Source organism: Lethenteron reissneri, chromosome 41 (genome assembly GCF_015708825.2).
Source record: "Lethenteron reissneri isolate LAM-NWPU_2019-01 chromosome 41, ASM1570882v1, whole genome shotgun sequence".
In the NCBI taxonomy this organism is placed as follows: Eukaryota; Metazoa; Chordata; class Hyperoartia; order Petromyzontiformes; family Petromyzontidae; genus Lethenteron; species Lethenteron reissneri.
In genome coordinates, this window is record NC_083819.1 from 1,280,689 (window position 1) to 1,291,366 (window position 10,678).

The following is a 10,678-nucleotide window of genomic DNA, read 5'->3' on the forward strand; positions in this document are numbered from 1 at the left end:
ATAACTACTTCGCCAAAATATAAATAAAAATTTCAGTTTTGCAACATATCCTTTTAGAACACTTTTAAGTTTGTAATAACTTGAATGGACAGTGATGCAGTATTTCAACACTGAGCTACCAACCCAGGGAACTGACCACGGGCGCTATCCATTTTGCCAGCGTGCAATGTTTCCCTCACAGTGTGCCGACTGGCACCACGTGCAATGTTTCCCTCACAGTGTGCCGACTGGCACCACGTGCAATGTTTCCCTCACAGTGTGCCGACTGGCACCACGTGCAATGTTTCCCTCACAGTGTGCCGACTGGCACCACGTGCAATGTTTCCCTCACAGTGTGCCGACTGGCACCACGTGCAATGAATGTGTCATTAGCCCCTCTCCATGGCCCTGCTTGGCCCCAAGTCAGATACACATTTTTTTTATTAATCTTACCTATCATGGTTTGCTTCTGGCTCACCGTGTCAGTGTGCTGTATATATGCCTTTTCCAAAACAATACAATTAAGAGTGATTTGCCTATTTTTAATGTAATAGTTTTGTTGACATATATCTGGATTTAGACGCGTTCTAAAAAAGCGCAGTGACGGAAGGCTGTGAAACTCCTCCCTTGAGACAAGAAAGGCCAAAGGGGGCAACTCGTGCTGCTTCAGCTGCCCCTCACGCAAAGGAGACTCGACATCTGGGAAGTTCATTGTTCACAAGCCTTGGCTTGGAAAATGTATAAAGTTTAAAGTGACCACTACCGCATAGGGATACTTTCAAACATCATGGTATTAAACGTTAAATTGATGATAGCATGTACTGTTATATGACGATGCAGCTCAGGTCAAAAGGTTTAATATGACCATTTTGCATATTTTTATTCACAATTACTGTCACGCATCTGGGTTAAGCATGTAAAACTTAATGATAATGCAAGGGGTACAACCAAAGCCACACCCGACCGCCTTTGTCTTCCCAGTGGCAATCTTTACATGCCAGACCAGGTATTCATACTTCGACTGAGTCAACCTAAGGGGGGAATAATAACCCGAGCAGATAACTGAACATTAAGACTGCGTTCATTGAGTGAAAATCGAACTGGGTAAACCAGGCTCGACAGAGAGGTCGTTCTCACGTCACATGGCTAATCTCGAGGCCAGCTCCTACGAGTCAAAATATATATTCAATGGGCAATTGAGTGCAGCTGAATGCTCGCAAGCCTTGGGATGACGTTCGGGGGAAGAGGGGAAGTATGGCCGAGCTGCTAACTGCTGACGTCAGGGTATCCAGGCAATGATAGCAAAGGGTCAACTTCGACTAACCAGATGCATGTTCGAGGGGCGTGATAGTGAGAGGAGCGTTGGGCTCTGTCTGATGTGTCTTAGGGAAGAATTCCCTCTATAGCAGGGCACGAACATCACACGAATCAGCCTTGCAGAGGCAAACTCCGGGGTGTGGCCCCTGTAATAAACCGCGTAGCGTTGCGTCTTGCAGAGGCAGACTGAATATCGCTGAAAGTTTTATTCTACGTTTTTCCTTTTATTTTTAGTCACTTGCAGAGTCAAGGACTTCGTGAAGTTGTACTGTACTAAGCTAAGAGTTGTGATAAGCTAAGAGGTGCGTAAAGGAATTGTATAATACTGCGATAAGCTACGACGTGTGAGAAGTTCAGTGTAAATTTGAGTCACGCACCCTTATCGAGTGTGCATGACAATGAGGGTGCTTCACACTTCAAATGTTCGTCTCGCACTCCCTCTCACAGCCACTCTATTCTTGGACTGGAAATGACACGCAGACGCACTTTGGCGGTTTCAATGCAATCGATGGTTATGTAACAGGAGCTGCACGGAATTAAAAACATGTTTTTTTCACACACACCGGGGTAGTTCTTGATAGTAATATTGTTTGTAAAGCAGACATTATGCAGCATCATGTCCATCAGCCATGGTCAATCCACGGCTGGACGAAGGATTCCCCACGTCGTCAGCACCCAACATGGTTCCTCGTTGCCACGATCTATGTCACTCCTTCGCATGAGCTGATCTCACCGCTCCATCTCTCCAGTGGTCGCTCCTCTCTGACGTTTTCTTCTTTGGCTGCCATTCCATCAGCAGCCTTGACCATCGGTCTCCAAGTCCACTTGTCTCAACGGTCAATACGATGCCATCTACGCTGCATTCGTGTCCTGATCCACGTGCTCCCCTGTCTGTTGCTCAACGCGATTCCCAGAAATTGGCCCCTACGTGTTTCTTTACATTATTTTTAGTTTGCGTTCATGTTCCTCATCCACGTGTGACGTCTGGTCATATGCATTGATTGCACACTTGCTTTTTTGGGGGTTCGTTCCTGTGCAAACGTTATATCCTCAGGCCTAAAGTTTATAGCTTACCATACCAGATACCCATTTACTGCATATTAAAACCTAGGGGAGGCCCGGGACTGGTCCAAATATCACTCATATTGTATGTCACACACGCACACACACGTCTGCCACGTATTAACAACAATCATATCACAATGACATAATTTCCATATCACACAATGCTGCTGGTGTGTCATATTTTCAGATAATCCCTCCCCACCCACCAAAACAAAAACCTTGAAATAATTTGAAATTCCGTACCTCCACTGAATTTATTATTTTCTGAACCGAAAAAAAAAACTCAGGACCAACTCCTGAGGTATTTAGCAACTCACAACTGTGGCATCCCTAATAACCCAAAACTATTCCATGAATTAGCTCAGCTACTGTGTTTTTTGTTTTATTAAACTTCGCCTACACACACTTTCGCACACGTTGCTGTGTTCCATCTTGCAAAGTCACTGAAATAAAAATAAAAATTTGCATTTTTTACGAAGAAAAACATTTGGAGACAGGACATAAAAGCATTGAAAATGTGGATTCCAAAACCTGGCTGGATCCTCCCTCAACGAGAAGCTTGAGACCCAATGAGACTTTCCTGGGTAAACAATAATAATGATGATATATAACAACAATCCAACTTCATACACCCATCGGCTCCCAATATCTCTTCAGGTCACACTCCAAATGAGTGTGCGGGTGTTTGTGCCTGTAATAGGGAGCAGAATGTTCGTGGCTAGTGCACTATGCTATAAACCCGGTGACCCGAGTTCGATTTCCGCTCAGAGCCAACACCAATGACGATTATCTGACCCGGTTCTGATCCTCCTTGACTTAAATTAGTACCTAATGCAGTATGTAGTAGATGTATGTTCAATAACAGCTCTTGCCCCAACAATTCCTTAAAGGCTATAGGAGATCTTTGTCTTTGGATCGATTCCTGGCCAAGTCGACGATCAGTGATGGTTATCTGAGCTTGTCATGGACTTCCCGTTAGGTCGATTCACCTTCGTGAGATGTGTGATACCTAGAGGTGTGGAGACATCAGCACTGGGGAGACAAAGGCATAGGTGAGAACACTTGCTCCAACATACTATGGAGGCTACACAGGGGATCTTTGTATTTGCGTCTGGGTATCAGCATAACTATGTTTAGTGGTGAGAAGACGCCCAAGAAATGTTGACATCAAGAGAGTTCTTCCCGCAAAATTGTAGACTAAATTATAAATAAAGTTAAGATCAATATTCATGGGATGTTTGGCAAACGAATAGCAGCCACACCGTATCGAAATCTATTTTTATGACCTATTCAGTCGTCGTTCCCATCTTTTTGGCGTCGTTCACTGACTGACAAGTCAATGATAAAGCAGAGGCAGCAAATATGCGAGAGAATGCCTCCCCAACGTTGCCTATTGCATCGTTCACCCTTGCATGTGTAAGACTGGGTGACTTGTGACACAGCAACATTGCGTGAAGTAAGATTGAAGCATTACTGCATTACGGTTATTCCAAAGTTGTGCTTGCAATGAGCCGCAGAGAGCTTGGTGGTCGTACTCAGCAATGAATTGCACCTCCACAATGCAAGTGTAGTGACGCCGACACAAAGAACTCTCTCATCGCGAGTGGACCATAACACTTCGCACTGGCACAGATATTCGCGTGAAGGCGGTGGGTGGACGTGTACATCCGAAACTTGCCAGCTCTCAGACAAAGCAACTGAATGGCCCAATGAATTACGACTGAATATCTAAAGGGCTGCTCCCCTTAGGCGATATGAAATAAGATGAATAGCACTAATCCAGCATTGTCAAGGTCCTGGCTAACGATGCCACTTTGTGGTTATAATCGGTGATATTTTTGGGGCAAATTTGCCATTTTTTATAGCACACCAAATAATTTATAATTAAACTGGCTTCTCAAATCATCAACAACACCACATTAACATGCATTGTTACTGAAACTGGTTTCATCCAGCTCTGGGCATTGATAGCGTGGTTTGATTACGACTCTGTATCACTCCTCCATCTCTTACGACCACAGTGAACGCTCCCGTGAACTTCATTAATTAATTCCGACACCCAAGTTAAGAACTCAGTTTACCAGACTGGCCGATTCGTCTCATCCACCAGTCTTCAACCGCCACACAACAACAACAACACTCACTCACTCTGCGCACTGCTGATCACAGAACTCACTCTGTGCACTGCTGATCACAACTCACTCAGTGCACTGCTGATCACAGAACTCACTCACTCTGTGCACTGCTGATCACAACTCACTCACTCTGTGCACTGCTGATCACAGAACTCACTCACTCTGCGCACTGCTGATCACAACTCACTCTGTGCACTGCTGATCACAACTCACTCAGTGCACTGCTGATCACAGAACTCACTCACTCTGTGCACTGCTGATCACAACTCACTCACTCTGTGCACTGCTGATCACAACTCACTCTGTGCACTGCTGATCACAGAACTCACTCACTCTGTGCACTGCTGATCACAACACTCACTCACTCTGTGCACTGCTGATCACAACACTCACTCACTCTGTGCACTGCTGATCACAACACTCACTCACTCTGTGCACTGCTGATCACAACACTCACTCACTCTGTGTACTGCTGATCACTCACTCACTCTGTGTACTGCTGATCACTCGCTCACTCTGTGCACTGCTGATCACACTTAATTGTCCGCTTCTTCGCCCACCCGCTATTACAAACCTTGCTCAGTCAGACGTGTTCCCTCATGCCTGCTACAACTTTGAGAGTGTGCTTTGTCGCTCGCGGCTATACACGGTGTGGGCCCTTCGGTCTGTGATCAGAGACTGTCTAAAAAAATGTCTTTTTGAAACCCCCTCGATAGCCGAGAACGATACAATGTGTGCCACACTCAGAGCCCTCCTCACGAGGGGTACGGCGAATCGGGGCGACTGCCCCGGGCCCCGCGCTGCGGGGGCCCCGCGGCTCCTACGTCACAGTGTCAGATGTTAAGACTGCCGGTTTAGTTTGAAGGGGGGGGGGGGGGCTCACACGGTGGGAGTTGCTCCGCCCTCACCATGGACGGCCCGAGGCACGAGTCATCTTCCATGAGGCATTCGTCTAAAAAAAAGTGACGAAATGCTGACCGCGAGATTGTCCAATGGCAGCGTCTCATCTATTGTCGTTACTCCATGAGTAAAATGTAATGAGCAAGAGAAATAAAAAGCGAAACCTAACGGAAAGTGTTTTGTTCTTGGGTAAGTGAATTGCGGTTACACGGAAAATAATCAAGACATCATACAATTACATCGTTTATTTCCAATTAAGTAAGCTGACTACATTGTGTCTAGCAACGTACAAACATCAAACACAATTAGTCCAAATGTATAAATGTGCAATCAGTACATTTTGAAGTGAGCTTGATTGGACAACTATAACTCATTGACCTTCAGAACATTGATTTGACGCCAGACAATCAGTAATCACTACAGCAACGTTTCTCAACCACGATTCATTGCAGATGCTCTGCCAAAGTTTAGTGTGTGTAGATATTATATCTCTGCATGGAGCCATTGAACGAAGTGGATTATTATGCTCAAGGTACGCGAATTGCAGCATACACACATGTGAGACTGGACTATGGATACAGAATAAACAACACTAACAAGACCTCGACAAATGAAACGCCAACAAGGAGGAGAAATTATCCATTCGCATGCTTCCCACAATACTTTGTAGTTCTCCCTCGAGAGTATTTGATTAGCAGCACAGAAGCTGACGGGGTAGCTGTCAAAGGCAAAATGCATTTCCACATTTGCAAATTGTCATTCTCGCGCTAATTGGGCAATGCATCGATCGGTTTGCCCGGGTAGCCCTAAAGGCAAAACAACTTTAAGATAAATATTGACTTAAAGCTTTCGTGACTGCAGGAATTCATACTTTGGGTGTTTAGGTAAAGCCACGTAGATAGAAAAATAATACAATTATCACGACGTTTCGATCGCAACACAAGCAATCGTCGTCAGGTGAAAAATTATCGCGAGAGAGCTGCCGAGGCAGGAGACAATACAGCGTGAGAGCTGCTGAGACACAAAGTGATATCGGCTTGAGATGGGCTCAGCCCAAAGGATAAGTGGGCGGGGCTAAAGGTGGAATTTGCATGTCAATGTAAGATCGGTGATGTACCTCCACGACGACTATGCAGCTGTGGAGGTGGCCATTGTATTGTGAGAGATTAGCGTGTCAATGTAAAACTTTAAGCTACCATATAACTCATGTTGGATGGTGTTTGCGAACGCCATCGTGACCCCACGGGAGACACAGACGAACACGATGCACGGGTCTATTCCATTGACGCTTGTAACCGCAGTGTTAGAGAGCATCAACAATGTGACGATAAAAACATCTCACATTCAGGACCATGAATCAGCGGTGGCGGGGTGGGGTGTGAATCGTTACATATCTCGTGTATAGAATGCATTGATTATTCACATTTATATTGAAATTAAGACATTATATATTCTTAGGTTTGTTTTTCGGTAAAGTCACGTAGGTAAAACATCAAAATTAATAAAAATAAATAAAATAAAACAAAAATCACGACGTTTCGGAGGCAACACAAGTCTCCGTCATCAGGTGGGACCATCACAGCCGGATTAGCTGCATCAAGTGAGGCAATGATTCAAGATGTAATCCCTTAAAAAGCAAGTTGAGGGGGAGGAGAGGGGGGGGGGAGCTAATCAGAATGTGGTAGCCAATGAATGGAACGTATCGGGAGGGAGGGGGGGCGGGGCTCAAAGACGGCACGGAGTGCCAACGTACAACGCATCGGGAGGGGGGGGGGGGCCAAAAGAATGCACGACGGCAATGCGTTGGCGTTGTGCAACAGCAACAGCGCCCACGCCGTCGTGCATTCTTTTCGCCCCCGCCCCCCCTTACCCTCCCGATGCGTTGTACGTTGGCACTCCGTGCCGTCTTTGAGCCCCGCCCCCCCTCCCTCCCTCCCGATACGTTCCATTCATTGGCTACCACATTCTGATTAGCTCCCCCCCCCTCTCCTCCCCCTCAACTTGCTTTTTAAATCCTTTATATTAAGTTCGCATGCTTGCTTGCTTGCGTGCTTGCTTGCTTACGACCGTGCAAATCTTTCGGTCGTTTTTTACCCCACTTCCCGTGATCCAATCGAGCTGATATTTTCCACAAAGACTCGTTGTGCGAGACAATTAATGTTCGTGAAAAAAAATTCCCAAAATTTTACACTTTTTAGGCAAAAAAAATATATTTTACATATATTCAAATAGAACTCATTCTTGGCTTTGGCTGAACGTCACAGTATAAGAGCCCAGCGCGTAACCCCTCCACAGGCCGTGGCGGAGTAGTGCAGTTGGTAGCGCCCTCGCTTCCCATGCCAAAGGTCGCGGGATCGATCCCCTTGTCCTCCACAGGCGAATATATTTTTTAATCCTTTAGATTAAGTTCGCTGCCACGCATATAAAGGATTTATAGTGAAAAACTTTGTTTTACGGGTTATACTTATTAAGGGATTACATCTGGAATCATTGTCTCACTTGATGCAGCTAATCCGGCTGTGATGGTCCCACCTGATGACGGAGATTTGTGTTGCCTCCGAAACGTCGTGATTTTTGTTTTATTTTATTTATTTTTTTATTAATTTTGATGTTTTACCTACGTGACTTTACCGAAAAAAAAACCTAAGAATATGAATCCTTGCAGTCACGAAAGCTTCAAATCTAGAACATTATATATTAACAGCACAAGCAATGGAATTATGTACCGTCTGGGTTGCAGTAAACAGAGTTTAGGAAAACCTGAAAGGAGGTTTTCCAGCCACATAGTGCATCCTTACATTCTTACATACTTTCGACTTTGTCGCTATGTCAGACGTTTCGCTCCACGGGCTGGGGGCACCGCAGGCTTGGAGCGAAACGTCGGAAATGGTGCAGGACAGCACGTGGGGCAAACTCTAAAAACAAATCGGAGAGAGCTCCACAGCACAACCGTGACAAGCTACGCAGTCGTGGTCCACGTTCACAAATATTGATCAACCGCTGATGATGATGAGCAACAGCTGCTTAAATGCATAGAGACAAGTGCATTGTGTATTCGTAGCGATGATAAACCAGTATCACAGGCAGTGCTGTCGCTTTACATTAAACATAAATTTTCACACTTTATATTCATACCACTGGACTTTGACAAATACACATGCTTATGCACACTTCACAGGTGATTTGTTTATTTTAGAAAGATAAAAAAACACTGCTGTATACCAAAAATCTGTATTCTGCTGAATGATAGCATGAAAACAGCGATATTAAAACCAGCGGACTTCTATTGAAGAAACACCACCCTTGTGTTAATCCACTGCTGGATGAGGACCTCGCCATGCCGCGTGGACAGTGACGGATGTTTAGACCATACTTCACCACTTATTGTCAGTACAACTGAATTTGCTGCACTGTCCGATGCTGACCACCACGTTCACTCGGCAAATTTGTTTTTATACGTGAATCAAATCGCGACAATTGAATTGCACGGGGGGGGGGGGAGGCTATGGTTGGTACATTAGAATCGTAGAGATTCAATATCACCCTTGTGCGTGAGTCACCCCATTCAGCACACTATCCAGGCTCAACTGTGCCCAGATTTTGCAAGATGTGATTAGACGAGGCGCAGTCCCAGATGATTTGGTCATAGTCACTAGCTTTGTACAGCAGGCTCGGATATAATCGGCAGAAGGGATGGTGAGAGTAACAACAACAAAACGTCCCATTGAGGCGCTGGCGTGAAGTGGCACCTTGCTTGCAATGGCAAATCGACAGCGGATTCTCCAGCGGGAGTACGAACCAGCGTAGGCGTACGGCAATAGTTGGTTGGCAATGCTCATCCGTGTGGAAATTGCCACTGTATACAAAGTAGCTTGTTCTCATGATCAGCGCCAAATTGCTCGTTTGTTGAATTAAATCAGCCAGGCTCACAAAGCGGCCATTCATGCTGCGCATTATTCTCACGACGCTCTGCGTGTCCATTTCACAACTTTTAAATGAAACGTATGCATGTTACGTAACCGTATGCACTGGCTCTGTATTTAAAGGCTTCTTCGCTGTGTAGAATGGCAAATGTTGAACACATCAGTAATCTCATATTTAAGGAAATGTTCTCGCATGTAGTTTACGCTAGCCGTTTAACGCTCGCACGTAAGCCGAAACATTAGTATTTGAATTGCTGTCCGTGATCTATATTCGGTGGTGGTTCATCATTAGGGCCCAGCAGCGCCAGGACCAACTCGTGACAAAGGGAAATACAACCCTCGACAATGACTCACCTGGCCACTGACATCACGCACCTGGCCATTAATCGCTTGGCGTTGCTCATTCTGTTGCTGCTGCATTGGCAGTGGCGCGCACGCGACTATTAACAGAACACTCACATTCGTCAATAACACTGCAGCCTTAAAAGAAAATCATAACACCCAACCTCAACTGGCTTCCGTGTCCCACCAATTTGTCCAACGGGCCACCACTGATAACAATACATGCATGTCCACTGATAACAATACATGCATGTCCAATGATAATAATACATGCATGTCTATGTATTTAGGTATCCTGTCTTGTGGGGAGCGAAAGTGCGGCAGTTTGCGCACTGTGCGACGAACCTGGCGACCCGGGTTCGATTCTCGCTCACGGTCAACATCGGTGATGATTATGTGAACCGGTGCTGGGCTTCCCCGAGGTGAACTCAACCTCAAATGAGTACCTGGTGCGGTATGTAAACATTGTCACTGGAAAGATAAAGGTGGCCGGGAGTGGTGCTGGTCATCCCACCCTCGTGTCCCTCTTCGGCCTTAATAGGTGCTCGCTAACATCACTTGCCCAAACAGTCTGTTGGAGGCTATTCGGAGGATGGTGGCCTTTGTATTATGTCTTGAAGACCACACATCACAAGGCTCTTAGACGATCTAAATTTGGGAGTTTTAACTCGACCAACTTTGACTTGCCTATAGACTGGAGTAGTCATGAAAACCACGATGCTCTATTTGAGAAATGGAACATTCAGTATCAAAATTAAATCTCTTCACCCAAACCAGTGACCTCTTTGGTCGCGTTATTATGTGGCTGTCATGTACGTGTCACTCAACACCTTGGATAACCATTGCAAGTGAGATGTTCCATCTCAAGGGACTTTCCATGTTTGACATTTTAATAAGTAAAATATAATACAGAATCTCTGTCTCGTCGCGTATTAACGATGCAGGACATCATAGCTGTGTTACACAAGCCCACTCTCTTATTCTACATAATACCCTGTCCTTATCACTTGCAGTGGA